Genomic DNA, 22,416 nt, shown 5'->3' on the forward strand with positions numbered 1-22,416 from the left:
GCAATATTCTCCATATGTTGCCTCAACAAAAATAAAAATATATAGAAATATTAATGCCACATGTTGATATAATGATTAGGATATCCATAATCATAAAATGAAAATCCCAAATAGATGTCCATCTCATTGTAAATAGGATGCTGATAGAAAAGTATATAATATGACAAGTTTCTATGAAAAAATATATTTTATGAATAAAGTTCATAAAATGAAATATTTCAAATTTGTATTTATTAAAATGATATTTTCATATGTTCTCCTTTGTTTATTGGGATTCATATAAAACCAATAAATATACACAGAAGCATTCATAACATGTCCATGCTATTTAAAATTCTCTAGAAATAATTATCTCACAGAGTTGTGCTAAGAAAGCATTTTGCATATTTGAAAGTACAATATAATTATGTGTAATTATTATTCATTGAATAAATGGTCATGGAATTATCTATGAAGATTCAGAGAATAGAATAAAATATTTGAAGACAATTTAAAAAACCCCAACAATACCATATACCACCAAAATCTACATAGCCAAAACTAGATACAATTCAATCTAACACAACATAATAAAATGTGTACTTATCAGTCTTTTCCTTGGCCTTTAAAATTGTGTTTGGCTTGAAGAAAATGAATTTCTGGCAAAGGATTAATATACATGAGATCTGGTTTATTTTGATAAAATTAAAATTTAAAAACTACTTCTCTACAGAATTGTTTTCATATTCACAAAATTCCAAATCAAAAGGGAAGCTTTAGACATATGCATAAGGTTAAGATGCCATCCAAACACTACATGGGACAACATAAATAGCTTTTAAAATTATATTTGTACAGGCATAAATAATAGACACATAATGAAATATTGAAGTAAACTAACAGCAGACCCTATTGAAGAAGCAAAAGGTAGAATAATACTCAAATAATCCTCAGGTGTGGTGGAAGATCCAAGAAGATATAGTTATATTTGTATAATAATGTCTGTTTTAGGGGCAGCTGGGTGGCACAGTGGATGGAGCACTAGCTCTGGAGTCAGGAGTACCTGAGTTCAAATCCGGACTCAGACACTTAATAACTACCTAGCTGTGTGGCCTTGGGCAAGCCACTTTACCCCATTGCCTTGTAAACAACCCCCAAAACCTAAAAAAAAAATAATGTTTCCTTTAGACTAAGGAGATGCTTTGGAAAAGTACATCATAAAACTTGCATGTCTCATATGAAGACTTTATAGATTAGAGTCTCAGGGAAAAATGTTATAATAGTTAATTATAAACTTGCATAATATATATTCAAAGTAGCATCCAATGAACTTTAAATATATGATCAATCCATAATCACATTCATTTCTTTAATATTTTATTTGTTTTTAGTTTTACAATTTTTCCCCTAATCTTACTTCCCTCTCCCCAGTGCCCACAGAAGGTCTTGACATTGCCAGTCTTTACATTGTTTCCATGGTATGCATTGATCGAAACTGAATGTGATGAGAGAGAAATCATATCCTTAAGGAAGAAACATAAAGTATAAGAGATAACAAGATCAGACAATAAGATAAAAAATTTTTCTTTTAAATTAAAGGTAACAGTCCTCAGTCTTTGTTCAAGCTCCACAATTCTTTCTCTGGATACAGATTGTATTCTGCATTACAGACAGCCCCAAATTGTCCCTGATTTTTGCACTAATGGAATGTGCCAGTCCATCAAAGTTGATCATCGGCCCCATGTTGCTGCTAGGGTGTACAATATTTTTCTGGTTCTGCTCATCTCACTCAGCATCAGTTCATGCAAACCCCTCCAGGCTTCCCTGAATTCCCATCCCTCCTGGTTTTTAATAGAACAATAGTGTTCCATGACATACATATACCACAGTTTGCTAAGCCATTCCCAATTAAAGGACATTTACTTGATTTCCAATTCTTTGCCACCAAAAACAGGGATGCTATGAATATTTTTGTATGAGTGATGTTTTTACCCTTTTCCATAATCTCTTCAAGGCATAGACCCAGTAGTGCTTTTGCTGGATAAAAAGGTATGCACATTTTTGTTGCCTCTTGGGTATACTGCCAAACTGCTCTCCAGAAAGGTTGGATGAATTCACAGATCCACCAACACACATTCATTTTTAAAACAATTCATTCCATATGTTTCAAAGAGGAATTTGAATCTAGTTATACTTTCCTCTAAAGAAAATCATGTTGGGGTGGCTAGGTGGTATAGTGGATAAAGCATCAGTCCTAGAGTCAGGAGTACCTAAGTTCAAATCCAGTCACAGACACTTAATAATTACCTAGCTGTATGGCCTTGGGCAAGCCACTTAATCCCATTTGCCTTGCAAAAACCTAAAAAAAAAATCAGGTGGATTAGTGCTAACTCAAATCCACCACAATACTTAGTTTTAGGTTTATCAGATCATGTTTCAAAAGGAAAATGGGATGAAAAAGAATCTATGACCAGGATGTTCCTTTCAAATACAAGCACAAGAGCATCAACTTTTGTTCTCTTTCAACAAGATTTATGGATACATCTTTGCTTAGGAGATGAGAATACTGACCCTGTGGTCAGAAAAATCTAAGTCCAAGTTGCAGGATATAAAATAAACCCTCATAAACCCTCAACTTTTCTATATATTACTAGCAAGATACAGCAGAAAGAGCTAGAAAGAGAAATACATTCAAAGTAATCTCAGACAATATAAAATACCTGGGAGTCTGTTTGCCAAGACAGATTCAGAAACTTTTTGAAAACAATTACAAAACACTTCTCACACAAATTAAATGAGATTTAAATAAGTGGGCAAACATCAACTGCTCATGGATAGGCTGAGCTAATAATAAAAATGACATTTCTACCAAAACTAAACTAACTGTTTAGTGCCCTACCAATGAAAATTCCAAGAAACTTACTTTAATGAGTAAGAAAAAGTTGTAAGTAAATTCATATGGAAAAATAAAAAGTCAAAAATTTCCGGGGATTTAATGAAAAAAAGTTCAAAAGAAGGTGGCTTAGCCTTACCAGATCTAAAATTATATTGTAAAGCATCAGTTCTCAAAACTGTCTGGTACTGGTTAAGAAATAGAGTGGTGGACCAGTGGAATAGACTTGGTGCAATAGTAATTATAGTAATCTGCTGTTCGATAAACCCAGAGTCCAGTTATTGGGTTAAAAACTCTCTCTTTGATAAAAACTGCTGGGAAAATTGGAAGTTACTATGGAAGAAACTTAGATTAGACCAACACCTCATACCCTATACCAAGATAAGATCAAAATGGACACAGGGTTTAAAAAAACAATAAAAACGTAAAAACAATAAAAACATATAAAACAATATTATAAGCAAACTAGAAGATCAAGGACTAGTTTGCCATCAGATCTACGGAAAGGGAAGCAGTTTATTACTAAGGAAGAGATGGAGAATGTCACTAAAAACAAAAGATGATTTTGATTACATTAATTTAAAAAGCTTTTGCACAGACAAAGCCACTGTAACAAGGAACAAAAGAAATGTAGTAAACTGGGAAACAGTCTTTATGACTAACGTTTCTGACAAAGTACTCATTTCTAAATACATAGAGAACTGAGTCAAATTAAAAAAAAGCCATTCCCCAGCTGACAAATGCTCAAAGGATATGCAAAGGCAATTTACAGATGAAGAGATCAAAGCAATCCATAGTCAAATTAAAAATAATTGCTCTAAATCATTACTTATTAGAGAAATACAAATTAAAGCATCTCTGAAGTACCACCTCACACCTTTCAGAATGGCCAATATGACCATAAAGGATCATGATCTTTGTTGGAAGGGTTGAGGGAAATCTGGGACACTAATATGTTGTTGGTGAGCTGTGAACTCATCCAACCTTTCTGTAGTGCAATTTGGAACTATGGCCAAAGGGTAATAAAAATGTGCATACCCTTTGATCCAGCAATACTACTACTGGGTCTATGCCCTGAAGACATGATGATAAAGGGTGAAAACATCACTTGTACAAACATATTCATAGCAGCCCTGTTTTGGTGGCAAAGAATTAGAAATCAAGTAAATGCCCTTCAATTGGGGAATGGCTTAGCAAACTGTGGTTTACTTATGTCATGGAATACTATTGTTCTATTAGAAACCAGGAGGGATGGGAATTCAGGGAAGCCTGGAGGGATTTGCATGAACTGATGCTGAGTGAGATGAATAGAACCAGAAAAACATTGTATACCCTAACAGCAACTTGGGGGGCAATGATCAACCTTGATGGACTGGCACATTCCAACAGTGCAACAATCAGGGATAATTTGCGGCTGTCTGTAATGGAGAATACCATTTGTATCCAAAGAAAGAATTGCGGAGCTTGAACAAAGACTGGGGATTATTACCTTTAATTTAGAATAAAAAACTTTTATCTTATTGTCTGATCTTGTTATCTCTTATACTTTATGTTTCTTCCTTAAGGATATGATTTCTCTCTCATCACATTCAATTTGGATCAATGTGTACTATGGAAACAATGTAAAAACTGGCAATGTAAAGACCTTCTGTGTGCAGTGGGGAGAGTGAAGTAAGATTGGGGGAAAATAGTAAAACAAAATAAATAAAATACAAAAACTAGCTAATTTTCCTAAAATGACTCTGAGATACTCCTGCTATCAGTACTCCTAGGCAAGTTTTAAAATAATAAATTCTAAAGCAAGAATCCATATGTATCAGTGGAAAGAGTTTCTGAATGGGTCTTTATGTAGATAAACCATAGAATTTGCAAATACTACTATTAACAGCAAATCCACACTAAACTAAAGATGAAGTCTAATGCTAGATCTTTGCTATTGAAGTGTCTTAACACCTTCAAAATGAGTGGATGGACTCATTAGTTTCTAAAAGCATTTCCAGCTCTAATATATGATTTCATGTCCCTGTGATCTCATCAGTAACTTCTAAATCCCTGCTAAAAAGATATTTGTTATTTATGGGGATGTTTTCAGAAAACTGACATGTGGAACAATAAAAGGTTGGTCAAATCCAATTAGCCAAAAATGTGATTAGGTGTTTGACATTGTTATGGGTACATTTAGTACAGGCCTCAAAAAGAGGAAGAAAAAGCTTCTAAGTGTTCAGGCCTCATTATATCTCAAGGTAACAATAGATTTTGTTTCAAATTTTTTACACTAGTGACCTAGATGATAATAGTTTCAATTAATTGTTGGCATTGAAATTTAGATTATAGAGATTGATAGAGAAAATAGAGCCCACAAATTTCTTTTCCTTTGATATCTACTAGAAAAATGAGAAACAAAAACCATTGGATGACAGATTAAGGGCATATTAGGGACAAGTAAAAATTTTGTAAGAGTAAAGAGTTCTGGACATTTCAGTAGGGAAAGGAGATAAATAAAAGGGGAAAGAGATAAATAAAAATAAAAATAAGATAAAGAATAAAGAGAGGGAATGATTCAAGAAGCAAACTCATGGGAGAACAGAGGAAATGGATGAATTCAAGAAATAATTAAAATTAATAATTTCTGATCAGAAAGAAGAATTAGATTTCTGTTATTATGGAATATATAAGAATAATCATAAGATCAAAAGTATGATCATCTATCCACTGAAGTGGAATAAAGGTGAAGTTGAAGTATTTAAGATATTGACAGTTTTAAAATTAGGGTGCTTGGGGGGCATTAACTTATGTATTTTAAAGCCCCAAGTGTAAAGGTGGAGATGGAGAGGAAGATTGTAAACTGGGTTTTGAAGTCCTTGAGGAAGGAAAAAACCAACAATCTTTTGGCTCTTAAATGACTACCACCAGACTTTGGGTGTGTGTGTGTGTGGGGGGGGTGCCGTTATAGTATATATTTGAATTTGAGAAAGTCATTTAAATATTTTGAGACTCAGTTTTCCTATTTGTAAAATGGAAATGAACTAGATAATCCCTAAATCCCCTGATACCTTAAGATCCCTATGACTTTAAAGCAAATATTCTGAGTCCAAGGAAAATATAAAGATAATAAAAATAATTTAAGGGTTATATTTATATTATATATATATATATATATAATATTATATATTAAGGGTTATATTTAAAATACTCTAAATCATTATTGATTAGAGAAATACAAATTAATATAACCCCAAGGTTCATACTTATCAGACTGGCTAACATGTTGTTTGTCCTTCAGTCCTTCATTCTAGACCTCGACATCATGGAAATGATGCCATGAAAGGCATATGAATTGGATTTGAGTGAGGGGGGTGTTGTGCAAAATCATCAGCCTCACTTTCTCTTCAGGAACCATCTAGGTTCAGTGGTCAGTTACTGAATCATGATGACTGGATATAGCTCTGATTGCAAGGTAATCAAGGTTAAGTGACTTGCCCAAAGTCATACAGCTAGTTACGTATCAAGTTTTTGAGGCTGAATTTGAACTCAGGTCCTCTTGACAGTGATCACTGTGACAACTTAGCTGACCGATATGATTTAAAAAAAAAACCTGATGGATGTTGAAGAGAATGTGGGAAAAGTGAAACACTAATGCACTCAGTTGGTGGAGTTCAGAACTGTTCCAACTACTTGAAAGCATTTTGAAATGATGTCCAAATGGCTATAAAACTGCATATAAAACTTTTGATTCAATGATATTATTGCTGGCTATATTCCAAAGACATAAAGAGGGGGGAAGGATCTAAATGTATAAAAAGTATTTATGTGGTGGTAAAAAATTAGTAATCAAAGGAATGTTTATCATTTGAGGAATGATTAAACAAATATAGGATAAGATTGATTGTAAAGGAATATTATTGTGATATAAGAAATGACAAGCATTTCAGATAAACCTTGGAAAGACTTACATGAATTGATGTGAAGTGGAGAAAACAGAAACAGGAGAACATTTTACATTGTAACAGAAATATTTTTTTTATGAACAACTGTGAATGACTTCACAGCAAAACCATGGTCCAGGAAAATTCTAAAGGACTAATGATGAATCAAACTGTCTACCTCCAGAGAAAGAACTGCTATTGTTTGAACTCAGAGAGAAGCATACTATTTCTCATTTTCTTTTCCATTTATTAGAGTTTTCTTGTACAAAATGACTAATATGTAAATGTTTCACATGATTGCACAAGTATATTTGATTGCTTGACAAATCAGGGAGGGAAGTTAGAAAAGAGGGAGGAAGGAATACAATTTGGAACTCAAAATTTTAAAAAAATGTCAAAAAAATTTTAAACATCTAATTGAGGGAATATAAAATATTTGGCAATAATAAGAGTTGAAGAGAGGACTGTTAACTATAAAAATGCTTATTATACCATTTTTAAGATTAATTACATAATTCAATATGGTATAACATTCAAATTTGGATCATGTTCTATTAGTTTACTTCTGTTAAGGTCTTTTGTTCAGTTTTAAGTATTTGTCTACCTATACTAATGACATCTTGGAAAGAAATCTATGTGGCTGAAAGAGCACTGTATTTCAAGTAAAATCAAAATTAATGATGGGAACAGAACAGTAAACTTTTGATAATATATCAAAAGATGTTACAAAGAAAGAATTAGTTAACTAATATATAGTTTTGTAAACTATTAAGCATGATAAAACTTTGTCATTTTTAGTATTTGTGATAGTTAAATTTTTTCTTGAATAAAGTTATTTCAAACATTTTTTTAAACCCAGGAAGAGATGTTTTTATACACATTTGATCCTCCCTCACCTCTGTCTCCTAGATACACATCCTATTTCTCTTTCATCAGTCTTATGCTTAAATATTAACTTTTATCATGAAGCTTTCCCTGATTTCCCCAACTGCTAGTGCACTCTATCTAAGCTTAACTACCTAGAATTTAATTATGTTATATTTTTGTACATTTTTATATATGCTTTAGTTGTTTCCCTTTTAGAATATGTTTCTTATAAGTCTTTCTGATTCCAGGTCCAGAGTTCTATCCACTGTACCACCTAACTCCTTGTAGATGATTTTGAATAACAAAGAAAGAAAAACTTCAGAGAAGAAAATGAAGTCTTGCCTCTGGTTTTATTGTTTTGTTTGATTGCTTTTAGTTTTTTGTCAGTTAAATAATCTTTTCCCCTTAAAACATTGATCTATGTCAACTTGGATTGAGTCCTCTAGCTTTAGAATACAAGATTGTTCCCTTCTCCTTTTCCAATTCAATATTTTTGAAATCTGAATATAAAAAAAGAAACTGACAAATGTATCTAGAGAAAGGGTATTATAAATGAATTCAAGTCTAATATTTGTATTGACAATACTCCAGATTCAGAATAATTCTGATTTTATGCCATATCCCCTACTACGTGGTAAGCTTCTTAAAGGAAGAAATCATATATTTTTCATTTTTGATCTCCCAAAGTTCTTATCACAATTTTGAAAGAGTATATGATCAATAAATATTTGCTGGATTAAGTTAAATTACATTAATGGTATCAGAATTCTGTTGGCACTGCCATTTAAATAATTGTTTTTGGAAACCAATCTTTATAATTTATTGAGAAAGTTGACAGATTTTTAAAAAAATATTACACTTTTAAAAATGTATATCTTCCTTTGTAGCCCAGAATTCTAAAATAAAATCCAATAAAGTGATCTTTCTGAAATTTGGAAATGATAAACTTCAAGTCACCTTAATAATTACATTATGGAAAGCATTCAAATAACAAACGTTGTATATTATTCACACACACAGACACCTTTATTATAGTTTTATTTTATATGCATTACTTTTTCAACCCAATACTGTAAACCCTGCAGGTTACTCTGCCCTTCTCAATGTTTCCTGCTAGTTCTGGTCTGGTGTCAGAAAATTTATTCCACAGATGTCAGCATGTCATTAACAAAATATTTAACATGTTTTAATACTGATCCCCTAGGAGTCTTCCTACTGTTCTTTACTTAAAGGCCTTGCATTTATTTAGTTTAATCACTTGACTTTATCTAACCAGGTTATCCAAGTGAGTTCTTATCCAGTTGACTTTTAAATATCTCATTTATAAGTATCACTAGAGGGTGCTATAATAAATGCACTTCTTAAGGACATTTACATGCACATTTTATACCCTACATGCCATTCTCCTTTGCTCCTTTATCTCTTAAGATAGAAAATTAATAAAAGAAGGTTATTTTAAAATTTTATATAATCAAATATTAAGAAATTCCTTTTTTAGTCACTTTATGAGATCCCTTTCTTGGTGATGTTCACAGTGAGATTCTTTTGTTTCAGTTCAGCTGCAAGTCTTCAGGAAGCAAAAACAAAAATCGACTTCAGTTATTGTGAAACTCAAAAAAAGTCCAAAGGAGAAATAAGATTTGCTATTGTAGTTTCAAATAGGATTTGCATTCCTGATGACCTTCAGTTTGAAAATGGGCTTCAAGTTACTAAGTTATTATTAATTTCAGACTGTAAGCTATCTCTCACACAATTCAGACTGTCTGGACATATTCTCTCTTTAGACTTTTTCCTTCTTCTTCTTCTGATTGTTTAATGCATTGCAAATGAGAACTCTGGGACTGTAGCCTTCTTTTTCCCCTTGAAACCTCTAAATAATTAATTAGGCTGTAGAGCTCTCACTGCTGTGAATTTCCTCTTCAAGTTGGTCAGCTTGGCACACATTTATCCTGAGGCAAAGCTACAGGCTAAAACAGTTTCATATTAGCTAAACATCTCAGACTATATAATATATTAGCTCTGAGGTCATAACATTAAATAGCTCAAGTCCAATGAAAGAAGGCAAAATTACTGGCAGAGTCAGGTAAATATAAGGGATAGATGTGAGCTCCAAGGAAGCTGTCAGGATCTACAAGTCCAGATCACCTGTGATTTAATGAAGCAGTATATTAATTTTAATAGACCTACAAAAGTATTCTGAGGTTCTCTATCTCTAACACCAACACAATGTAAATGGTTTTAAGGAAACAGAAGAAAATAATGGTTTAAAATAAACTTGTCTTCATAATTTAAGCCAAATATTATAGATTCATTATGGATATTTAAAAGAGAAACTTAGAAAAGGACACAAGATAAATCTCTTACAAACTATACATGCATACTTTAGGATAGACAAGGAATAATGACTTCTCAATGTTGGCGTTCCCACAAGACACAAACTCTAGCTGTGGGACAGACGGCCTCACCATCACAATAGTAGAAAATTATCAGTCACTCTGCAGACCTTCTTTTGAGACCCAGCATGATACTTGACAGCAAGCAAGTGGCAGTGCCTTTCAAGCAGACTAGAGATCAACAGGAGAAGCAGAGTTAGGAAGTTGGTTTCTTTCCCTCAACCCTACCTAGTTTAAGGTTTGACAAAGGTTTCATTTTTTCAGCAATGTCTCTTAATTTTCACAAGCAGAATTTAGGATTAGTAAACCTACCAGGCACTGAATATCATTCAGTAGAACAAAGCTAAGCTATTTGGTCTATCTTGAAAAGAATTCATAAAGCTAGTACAAGAAAAGACAAATGACAGAAAAAAATGTTACACTTTAATATTTGTTAAAGTATGAAATAAAAATGATTGGAAATTAATCAAATTAATCAAGATATAGGTACAGATCTCTCTGTCTCTGTCTCTCTCTTTATGTCTTTCTCTCTGTCTCTCTCTCTCTCTGTCTCTCCCTCTGTCTCTCCCCCCTCCCTCTGTCCTCTGTGTCTGTCTCTCTGTCTCAGTCTCACTGTTTCTGTCTTGGTCTCTCTGTCTCTGTCTCTCTCTCTGTCTCTCTCTCTCACTATCTTTCTCTGTCCTCTGTCTCTGTCTATCTCTCTGCCTGTCTGTCTCTGTCTCTTTGTCTCTATCTCTGTCTCTCTTTCTCTGTCTCTCTCTCCTCGCCCTCTCACTATATCTCTCTCTGTCTTCTCTGTCTCTATTTCTGCCCGTCTGTCTGTCTGTCTCTGTCTCTGCCTCTCTCTCTCTCTCTCTCATATTTATTTTGCTCAAGAAAAAACTATACTAACATAGCTATATGCCAGACAACAAGAATTTTTTAACCACTCTATTTTTTGCCTAACACCTTCTTTATGCTACCATTCTCATGACTTCTAATGTTATCAATATAAATCATTATAGTGATTATCCAATTCAGTAAGCATTTATTGAACATGTTGACAAAGATGCTACAGATTTTTTAAAAGTTATTTATACAAGATAAAAAAAACACTGATGTTACTACTAAAAATGTCCCAGAACTTTTAGTCTCTCCATACTTCTGGCTCTCTATTAGTGTTTGCTTGCCTGTCTTGACCCAATGTATTTAAAACATCTAACCTTGATAAAAATAGTAACATTTAAATAGCACTTTAAGATTTTCAAAGAACTTAAAAACTTCTTTATGCTGGCATCAGTCCTGGGTAGTTTGAAGTTAGAGGAAAGGGTTTGCACATGCAAATGAATGTATGCTGTCTCTGTTTATATTTTTTAAAAACCATGCTCTTTTATTAACCCAATTGTTACATTTCAGTAGGCATTGCTCTAAGATTAATGCCCCTTTAGTTTAGGTTTGGTTTTGGGAAGAATCATCACCTAAGCCTTAATTAGAGGGGTTTACTTTATTTAGGCAATAAGATATGCAATAAGGACATCCAGCAAGGATACAACAAATGTCCCTTACTGCTCTTGAAACTGACCCCCAGGTCCATCCATCTGGAACCATGTCTGGCTAATAAATCTTCAGGGTTGTGGTGCCCACCAAGTCTGAGAGATAGAGAACTCACTTAGGTTTGGTCTTTTCATTGGCCATAAGCCAGGTAGCTGTGTCACAGAACTTGGGGTCAATTAGGTATCATGAGTTGAAGAAGCTTCATTGGAGAAGTTGTTAAAGAAACTGAGGCTAGGGACAACTAGGTTGCACAGTGGATAGAGCACCGGCCTTGGAGTCAGGAGTACCTGAGTTCAAATCCACTCTCAGACACTTAATAATTACCTAGCTGTGTGGCCTTGGGCAAGCCACTTAAACCCATTTGATTTGCAAAAAGAAAAAAAAGAAGAAAAAAAGAAAGAAAAAAAGAAAAAAAAAAGAAACAGGCTAAATAATGAAAATTGTTTAGGGGTTGCATGTGGGGATAAAACTGTGTCAGGGTAAGGGGAGCTAATTTAGTAAACTGCTGTCTTACCACATTTTATATATATATATATATATGTATATATATGTATATGTATATATGTATATATATTATTTGTATATATACTGTCATATTCAAGGTGTGCAACATGATTTTAATCACACTCAAATGGTTATATTATATAGATCATCAAAAATAATGACTTTGTAGTTGAGACAGACCAAAAAGGCTCCTCATATTTTGCTGATGATGAAATTGAGGGTCACCGAAGTTGTGCACTTTGAAAGATCACACAAATAGTTATATCCTACATACCAGGGATTAGAACTAAATTCTCCAATGCTAATGAATCTCTCTGTCAATCCAACACCAACACTCTTTGCTTTTTATCAATGTTTCCTTACCTAAAAATAAAGCTAGTCTTGATGAAATCTGAAATGTTACAAGCAGTTTTTCAATATGTAATTATAGCTTATCCCTTTGATTTAATTATTTGTATAATTCACTTCATTTTTGGCTAATTACTACCATCCATTGCACTGTATAATTCAAACAATCATAAATAGCAGCTTGAAATATATGAAACCACTGTGCCAGAATTTTGAAGTGCTTAACTTTGAACAAATATTTGCAAAAGAATAACTGAATTAATACTACATTAAAGCAATGGTTTTGAGACCTTGGAAAATCAGAATTCCCAAATGGATTTCTGCTATTTTTAGTCTCATCCGTTTTTTTTTTTTATTTTTTAAAAATAAATTACATATTGTTCTTGCTGAAGCAGCATTTAAGAAAATCTCCAATGGTAAGCATTTGTCTGGTTGTCACACATTTATCCATTTAAAATATCTTTGTACTTTAATTAAAAAAGAAACAAATCCCTCAAATGCTCCTTTAATTCTCTTTACTCTCTCTCTCTCTCTCTCTCTCTCGCTCGCTCTCGCTCTCTCGCTCTCTCTTACACACACAGACAGACAGACAGACGCACACAGAGACACACACACACACACACACACACACACACACACACACACACACACAGAGACACATTCAAACCAGAAAGAAGATAAGTTATAAATAATGTTGTTCATGAATCATTGTGGTTGACAGATTTGTCTTGGTATCATTTTTCCTTTAGCAAAACTCATTTTCTCCTTTGCCTGATTTGCCTGAATATCATTTCTTCTCATTTATCTCTCCTTAAATAATGAGAATTCTATTATCTTCTTTGGTCATAATGAAACTTCTTTTCCATCTGTTTGCCTGATCTGTGTTTCACAGGTAAAGAATGAAAACAATGACTGGGAGAGAGAGCAATCAAAACAGTCATCCTGCCTTAGCATTCCACTTGCCTGTGAGTCAACTTTAGTTTTTATCAGCCATCCCATGTATACCTCCAAACTCAAGCACTTCCTTTATCCAATTTTGTCTTCTATATACGTCGTTAATTTCAATGTAATTTTGTTATGTATGTTTTATTCTTCTTTCAACTTCAACCAAATACTATACTATATAGTATATTTCTTCAGGGTATGGTATTCCTAGCTGACTAGATTTGTTTATTTTAACCAAGGGACAAGCCTGCAGCATCTGCTGTGAAGTGGGAGAAGGGGAAGTGGGTGTGATTAGCTGATTTAAATTGTTTATTTGGATTCCTATTTAAATAGAATCCGGATGAAGCTATCAAAGAAACAACTCCAAATGTAAAAATTCCAGATCTCTGTAACTCAGCAGGTGTCTAATTGCCTAAAAAGAATGAAAGAGGTGTCAAGATTGACAAACAACGACCTACTCAAGATTTGATCAGCATGGGACTAGAATTTTGAAGAACATTCTTATGAGATCACCTACTTAGGCATGTAACAATCTATATTCCAATGACAAAAGTCTAAAGAGTGCTGATAAGTATAAGTTCTGAAACTAATAGTTGGCTGTGCCTTCCTTGGCTTATCTTGGTCATTTACATACTCAGTAAAATTGCCCCTATGTCTTATATGATGTGTAGATGATTATATTCATGACAATTTGGCATGACAACACCTGAGGGTGTTGAAAATATATTTCATGTTCCTGTTAAAATGGCCAGAGCTGAACAGAAAGTCTGATCTTCAAATACAGGATTCAGGTGAGGCATAGAGAGTGGAGGAGAAAGGTGAAATATAAGGGACTTAATAATGATGAACTACATGTATTCCTGCATAGAAAAATGATACTGATAATACTCATATGAGCCTTCTCATTTAATAGAGTAGGTAGAAGGAGCTTTATATCTGAAGCACAGAAGAGAGCTGAATTTGAAGATATAATATATTATAAAAATGGAGTCAATGGCTAAAGGGAAATGTAATTGGAGTAAGAGAAAGGAGAGGTAGAATAGGCTAAGATATATCATAGAATAAGTTTTTTTTTTTTGTTACAATGAGCTATTGCAATGATATGGAAGGGGGTAAGGAAAGGGGGAATGAGGGAACCTTTGCTCTCATTAGAAGTGGCTAGGAGAGGAAACAGCATATTATGCTATATCTAGAGTAAGAAGGAGAGAAGGGGGCTAGGGCAAAGGTGGGGATGTGAGTGATAGAGGAGAGTGTGGACCATGGGGGAGAGTGGCCAGATATAGTACATTTTCTTTTTTACTTCTTGCAAGGGGCTGGGATTGGATGGACTGTCCTGGCCTACAGGGCCAGGTGGTTGCTGGGCCTTAGGGGTGGTAGGTGGGCTCCAGGCCTCTCGGCCCCAGGACCAGTGATCAGTCTGCTGCACCAGTCAGTTACCCTACGGCACATTTAAGAAGAGGGACAGAGTGAAAAGAGAGAGAAAACATAGTGTATGGTAGTGGGGAAGTACGAATGGAGGGAGTTGTGATCAGCAATGGCAACAGTGGAAAAATATGGAAGTAACTTTTGTAATGGGCTTATCATAAAGAATGTGAGCCATGTGCAACAGAGCTGGTGGTGTTGGAACACAGACTGAACCACATTTTTTATTATCACTTTGGGGGGGGGTTGCATGGCAGTGGGGTTGGGGTGGCTTGCTCAGGGCCTTACAGCTGGGTGATTGTTGGGTGTGGGTGTCTGGGGCCGGATTTGGGCTCAGGTGCTCCGGACTTCAGGGCCAGTGCTCTGTCCACTGTTCCACCTAGCTGCCCCTATTATTATTTTTTTTTAATTTTAAATTTAATTTTTTCCTCTTTCCCTTACTTTATTGCTCATGAGGGTCTATATTTTTTGGGGGGGAAGGGGCATTATGTTTACTCTTAAACAAGAATATTTTAGTAATGTATAAAAAAATCATTTGTACAAAAATAAAATAAATATAATAAAAAAGAAAGTATATTTCAGACCATTCACTGTCTAGTCAGTTGGTTTCATGATCAGGGTGCTATAAATCTAATGATTGAATAAGGAAATGGATAAGCATGGTTGAATGGACTACTCATGTTCCATAAGTTAGTAGGAATATATAAGGGGTCTTCAAAATGTGTTCTAGTTCTCAGTCTGGAATTAACTCATAGAATCAATCCAAAAAGGTCCAACAACCTGATAAACTGTCTTAGAAATCCAAAGTCAAATTAGATCTAAAGACAATGCCTTGAATAGCCACAAATTTCTCGGGGTAACGCTAACCTTTTAATGAGAGAAGATTTCTTATTGCCTCAACAGTTCTAAATTCTAAATACAGAATAAAGATACAGAAAAACCACCTAAGCATTTAGCACAAATTGCAGTAATTCATTTAATCTCTCAATAAAAACTGTATAATTTAATGTCACATTGGAAATCACACAGAGTGCCAGCAATCTTTTGGTAAGGTAAAGCAGGCAGTTTTGGCTTAACCTGGACATATGGTGAGGCCCATGGAGTTCCATGTGGATTAATGACAATGGGAAGCTGAGAGAAAAAAGAAAGCTTGAAGGGGTGTTTGCTTCCTGTTCAATACTCTTCTATGGTAGGTTGAACAGAGGGTGGCACTTAGGGAGTGGTCTTACATTTTGGGCCAGGTATCTTCCAATGGCAAGCTACTTACTGATCCTTCCTGTCTCAAGGTGTTTGACCTACAAGCTCAACACATCATTTCACGCTGGGCCAGCATCCAGGCTAAAATAAAGTGAAAGGGAAAATAGAGACAAGATACAGACAACAGTGTCCAGTGAAGGCAGGATCTCAAGAGTGGGGACCTCTACCCATTTAACAGTTTTTGTTCTGCTACATTCATAATTTTTCTACATCATTTCCCTGCATCAGAATGTTTAATAATTGTAAAGGGTGGGAAGAATTTGAATATAGATCTTCCTTGATTCCAATGATAATACTCAATTAAATTTACCATACTATTCTTTGAAGAATCATGAGAATTTCATGGAGGAAATGTCATTTGTAGTAGATATTGGTGGGGGGGGGAGCAGCAAGTAGATGGAACAAAGATAGAGAAGTGAGTAATTCTCAGAAAAAGCAATAGTAAGTTACATGGATGAGAGAAATTGTGGGACATGTTTCAGCCAATGGAGGGAAGGTAAGAGAGATAACAACTGTGTGAAAGATATGATGCTAAGCACTTTTACAATTATCTCTTTTGACCATTTGAATGGTAAGTAGGAAAAAAAAGACCAAAAACCATTAATAGAATTTTTGGAGTCAGACATTGTGCTAAGTGCTTTTTTTCATAAATATTATCACATATAATCTCATTTGAATAATCCAGTTTATTTGGATGGTATAGAACATGAAAGGGAATATAAAGCAAAAAGGAGTCAGATGTGGAAAGCTTTGAATATCAGCTGGATTTGGTATCTTGCATTCTATTCAATAGCCACTTGGGAGCCATTGATTTATTTTATTTTGTTTCCTGGAAAGACAATGAGATAATTATAGTGATGTTTAAGAATATTATTGTGGCACTTGAACATAAGATGGAGTGGATAAAGGAGAAAAATCTTCTTTTCTCAAAAATTGACTCAGTTATGAATAAATCTCTTCCCTTCCAAAAATAAATTGTGGTTGCTGATTGCCTATCAGATCAATTTGAAGTTAAGATTTAAGAATTTCTTCAACTGGCCTTACAAAATGCATTTTGCTTCCACTTTCATTTCTCCCCCATATGTCTTGTTACCAGGTAAGTCACTCTTTGCTAACATTTTCCATATTTTCTTTATTCTTCCCTCTTCACTTTTTGCTAATGGTATTCTCTCTTGTTAAAATATCTTCCTTTCTATTTTCCCACCAGTCTAAATCTACCTAGTTTATGTCAAAATTCTTAATGCATTTCTGCCAGGAAATTTTTTCTTGACAACTACACTTCTGAGTGACTCTCATTTGACTTTATATTTCTGCAACATTTAATATATACAATCTGAACCACATTCAGCTTCCAAAATATTGATTTAATGTTTCACCTCTGCCTATCCTTATTCTCTTCTACCAATGACTTATTTATGCCTTGTAATTGTTCTCCTATTTCTCCTCTTAGAAGAAAAATTCCTCAAGGTCAGGGGACAAGCCAGAGCATCTTATAGTTTCTTAGTCATGACAACTCAAGTGAATAAGTTTTTAAGACAGATGCATATTCTTGGGTATCAGGGACATTCCAACTATTTTTTTTAATGGATGTGTTTCTGAAATACAATATATACTTCCCTAAGTTCTTAAATTACTGTCTTAGGATAAAGATGCAGATGTTGAAAGGTAGTTTGGAAAATAAGGCAGAAAAATTAGTTTTTCATTGTGAATATGGTCCTTTCTTTCACACCAGACTGTTGAGCTGTAGTACTTGGCATTCATTCAGGGTGGCACACTAATGTTATCAATGTTAAGTAATGAAATATAGGCTAATACAACTCCTTACAACATGAATTCAAAACTATTTTATCTGTTGCCTCTTTGTACTTAGAACTCTTCTTACTTATCTATCAAAGAATGTGTAGTTCATTGCTTCCAATAATCCAAATTTTCATTGATCATTGATAGCATGATTGCCTCCAATCTATATTCTTCTTTTTTTTTTTAGGTTTTTGCAAGGCATTGGGGTTAAGTGACTTGCCCAAGGCCACACAGCTGGGTAATTATTAAGTGTCTGAGACCGGATTTGAATTCAGGTACTCCTGACTCCAGGGCTGGTGCTCTATACACTGTACCACCTAGTCGCCCCTTATATTATTCTTTACATATTTTTCTTATCTATGATCCATATTTCTTCTTCTATAAGGGAAGAAATTAAAACAAACTTTACTTGCTTTAGGATTTTGCTTAGGGTTAGCATATTGTGATGTATTAGATAATATGCTAGATTTGAGGCAGGAAGACTTGGTTGGGTTCAAATCTTTCAAATGATATTACATAATTATATTACTTTGGGTTAGTTACTTTATTTTTGAGTGTCTTCTCCTTTGTAAAATAGGCATATAATTCCCTACATGGTTGTTGTGAGATTCATATGAGATAACATAAATATGTAATTTAGAAGATTTTAAAAATCCAAATAAATATATATCATTTTCTAGAGTTGAAAGGATAACTTTATTGCTTATGTAGACAGCATTGCTATTTCATGTACATTTAGGTGCTATTCAGAGCAGTCTGAGTTTCACTGATTTAAAATATTGAGATTTAAGCATCATTTGAAGAGCAGTTTAAATGAAATTATACTCATTGAGGTGGGCCAGAAGAATATTTTTAAAATGACAAATTCAATAAAATATGCTCAGAGAGATGGGAAAATAAAGATGATGTGAGTTGTCTTATTATAAGGTCATCATTTATCTGGATCCTCCTCATGTTCCTTCTAATATGTTAAGGAAAAGTCAACAATGTCAGGACTATATTGGTCTTCTTGTAGCTTCTGTCTATAAAAAGTCCTACTACTCACATGACCTTGGGGTTCCTATTACTTGGTGGATGATTGTGAATCTTACATTCTTAACATCAGGATTGATCCCTTATACATAACCTCCATATAATGATTTTCAAAAAATGATTGTTAGAATAAGAGATATGATTTATTTTTTTAAATGAAAGATTTATTGGGATTTCTTATATAGATAGCTACATTCAGACTTCCCCAACAGGGTAGCATGGCCACAGTATTCCAGTTAAGCATTTTTAATGTTAAAGTTATACATATTTTACATTTATGAGTAAGGAGAGAAGTAGCATGGCTGGAATAGAGAGCTAGCCATAGAATCAGGATAACTTTTATTGAAGTCATCATAGTGCAATTCCCACTTAAAACTAGAATTTTTAAAAATGAATCGAGAATGGTTTTCTTTATATATAGTTTTGTACGACATGATATCACCATTCCCACATCTTCAACTTAAGCTGTTTTATTAGAAACAAATTAATTCAGTGATAAGCAAAATTAGTACTAAAAAACAAAAAGCAAAACCAAATTACAACCTCCTGTTATTAATAATTTAATAACTGTAAATACTCTTTTTTTTAGTTTTTTTTTTGCAAGGCAAATGGGGTTAAGTGGAGTAAATACTCTTAAAATGGAATCAAAGGACCTGTGTTTGAATCCCCAGTCTTAGATTTATACCTCGTATAACCTTGGAGAGGTCACTTGAAATATCTAGGTCTATTTTCTTGTCAAATTGCAATGAAAACAATTCATGTTGAAGGGCCCATCCACATTTCCTTTTATCTTTCCTATCTGATAAAATGAAAGCATTGTAACCACTAGAATAATTTTTTTTAAAATTGTTGGAGAATATTAGTTCTGTGACTTTAAAAAAATTATCTAATATAAGCTCTGACTTCTCCTAATACATGGAATCAAGAAATCAATTTATTAAAGCAATGCTGCCTTCTATTTTGTGTGAATCAGTATACCATTCAGGTTCAATTTACTACTGTCTAGACATGTTAAAATATAAATGAGCTGCAAACAAGAAGTAATTTGATTTTTTTAGTGATTTTTTTTTAGTAATATTTTAGTGAAAAAAATAAAGTTTTCTTTTTGGAGAACTTCATTCATATATATGTATATTACATATAGCACACACACATACACACACACACACACACACACACATATATATATATATAAATATACATACATATATACACATATTTTTCCTTGTTTTGACACAAATGACCAATCTATTAATGGTAAGAACAATTTATCTCATGAACTGGAATGAAAATTTAGTGCTTATAGAATAAGCATTTTAGCAATTTAAATGGGAGTTAAAGGCTGTACCTAATTATACAATTTTTAACTCCAATGTTATCAATATACTAATTTTCACTTATAAATGTCTCACAAAACTAATATAGCTCATGAAACATTTCCATTCACAATGAATGCTAACATGTTTAACAAGTACTTTAAAAAGTCCCACTATTAGCTATTTCAGCACTCCAGAGTTAGTGTGTACAATTCTGCTTAATTTTAATCAAATATTATCCCTTGAGAAAATATATTAACATTCCCAAAGTACCCAAAACACCTTCTCCCATATCACAAAATGATTTTTATTAAATAGAAATTCAAGAAACAATTCATAGAAGTTTGCAAAAGTTATTTACATAACATTTTACATAACAAACTCCTTGTGAGAAATGAGAATATTAAAATTTCAAAAGTACAGTCACAGCAAGTGGTAGGAGAGGCATGAAGATAAATCAAATCCTATTTCTTGCCATGCTGTGAAAAGACTGCTGGCTTTTAATCATCCTGATGTGCCATATGTAAATTCCATCAAAAAAGAAATTTGGTAAATGTTATATTCCTTAACCACAGGGAGGAATGCTATTTATAAACATCAATTAAAAGATATAATATTATGTAAGGGCATTAATAATAAACTACCAATCTAGCTAGATATATCTTTCATATGTAATAGGGGTTTTACTCCCCTATTTTCTAATGCACCAAGCAAAATATTAAATTAACATGTTTGCCTATCCAATCCTAGCTGACTCAAGGTCACTGATATGTGTCCACTGATAAAGTGAACACAATCTCTGTACCACTAAGTGTACAGATAATTGAGAAGAAAATGCAAAAATGGATCTTTTTGAGACTGTGTTATCAGATAGTATGCCAAAATACAAGAAAGATTATATATATATATATATATATATATATATATATATGAAATTAAGAAAATTGTTTAATGTAAAATAAAACCAACAAATATACTGCTTCTCTTTTAACCTTATAGGAAAAAATACTTTGGGTTCCTTGGTTAAGCTATCATTATACTCATGCTAAAATCTTATATTTAGGGTTGGATAGAACTTTTCAGATCAAATTGTCCAAACAATTCTCCTTTACAAATGGGAAAACAGGCCGATAAGAGCTCATGTGAGCTATTCAAGAGTACAAAGACAACAAGGAAGAGCAAGGTGTTGAAAAGCAGGTCCAAATCAGTGGTCCTAAAATAACCATTTAATATAATTGTGTTCAAATTTGGTCCTCCACAATTCTTAGATACATGATTTACAGGCTCCTTTCTAGGTGCCTACAAATATTATCAAGTCAGTCCTTTCCTAACAAAACAAAACAAATTCAAAACTACCACCACCAGCAATAGCACTGTCAAAAACAAGCCTTCATTTGAGTCTTCTATTCTTCTGATCTATTTTTCTATAGCACTTGTCCCTTTACTGTTAATGCTCTCTCTCTCTCTCTCTCTCTCTCTCTCTCTCTCTCACTCTCTTGATTTTAATTAGGCAATAGGGATGTGACCTGACCAAGGTCATACACCTAGGTAATTATTAAGTATCTGAGGCCAAATTGAATTCAGGTCCTCCTGACTCCAGAGCTGGTGCTCTATTCACTCCACTGCCTAGCTGCCCCTGTCTCTTTTCAAAGATCAGTTCTGATACCGTCTGATACCAAACCCTTTCAGCTGTGAATACACTCTTTGCCATCAATTTACCTTGCATTTACTTATCTGTTTACATAATTAACCTCTTACCCTATATAGATTAAGCTTCATGAAGGTAGTTTTATTTTTTGTCTTTTCATTACCAGGGCCTTGAATATTGTAGAGAACTAGAAGAGAAAGAAAAAAATTATTTATACAACTTGGAATTTTGGTAACTGCTTTTGATACTTTCATTTTTTCCATTTAATGGTTGAAGAAATTGAGGCAAACAGAGGTTAAGCGTCTTGCTCAGTCACACAGTATCTTAGCTCAGTTTTAAACTCCAGTCTTCCAGACTCTAGACCCAGCCTTTATCCACTGTCCACCTACATTCAATGAATGTTTGTTAAATTGAGTTGATGGATGAATAGGGACAAGTCTTTGTTCACTTATATTTAAGATAGGGATAAAGATACTAATAAAGACTGTCTCATCAGATTCATGTGAAGATTAAAATGAGTCCATTTATATAAAGTTCTCCATAAACCTAGTAG

The sequence above is a fragment of the Macrotis lagotis genome, chromosome 6 (assembly GCF_037893015.1).
Source record: "Macrotis lagotis isolate mMagLag1 chromosome 6, bilby.v1.9.chrom.fasta, whole genome shotgun sequence".
NCBI lineage: Eukaryota > Metazoa > Chordata > Mammalia > Peramelemorphia > Peramelidae > Macrotis > Macrotis lagotis.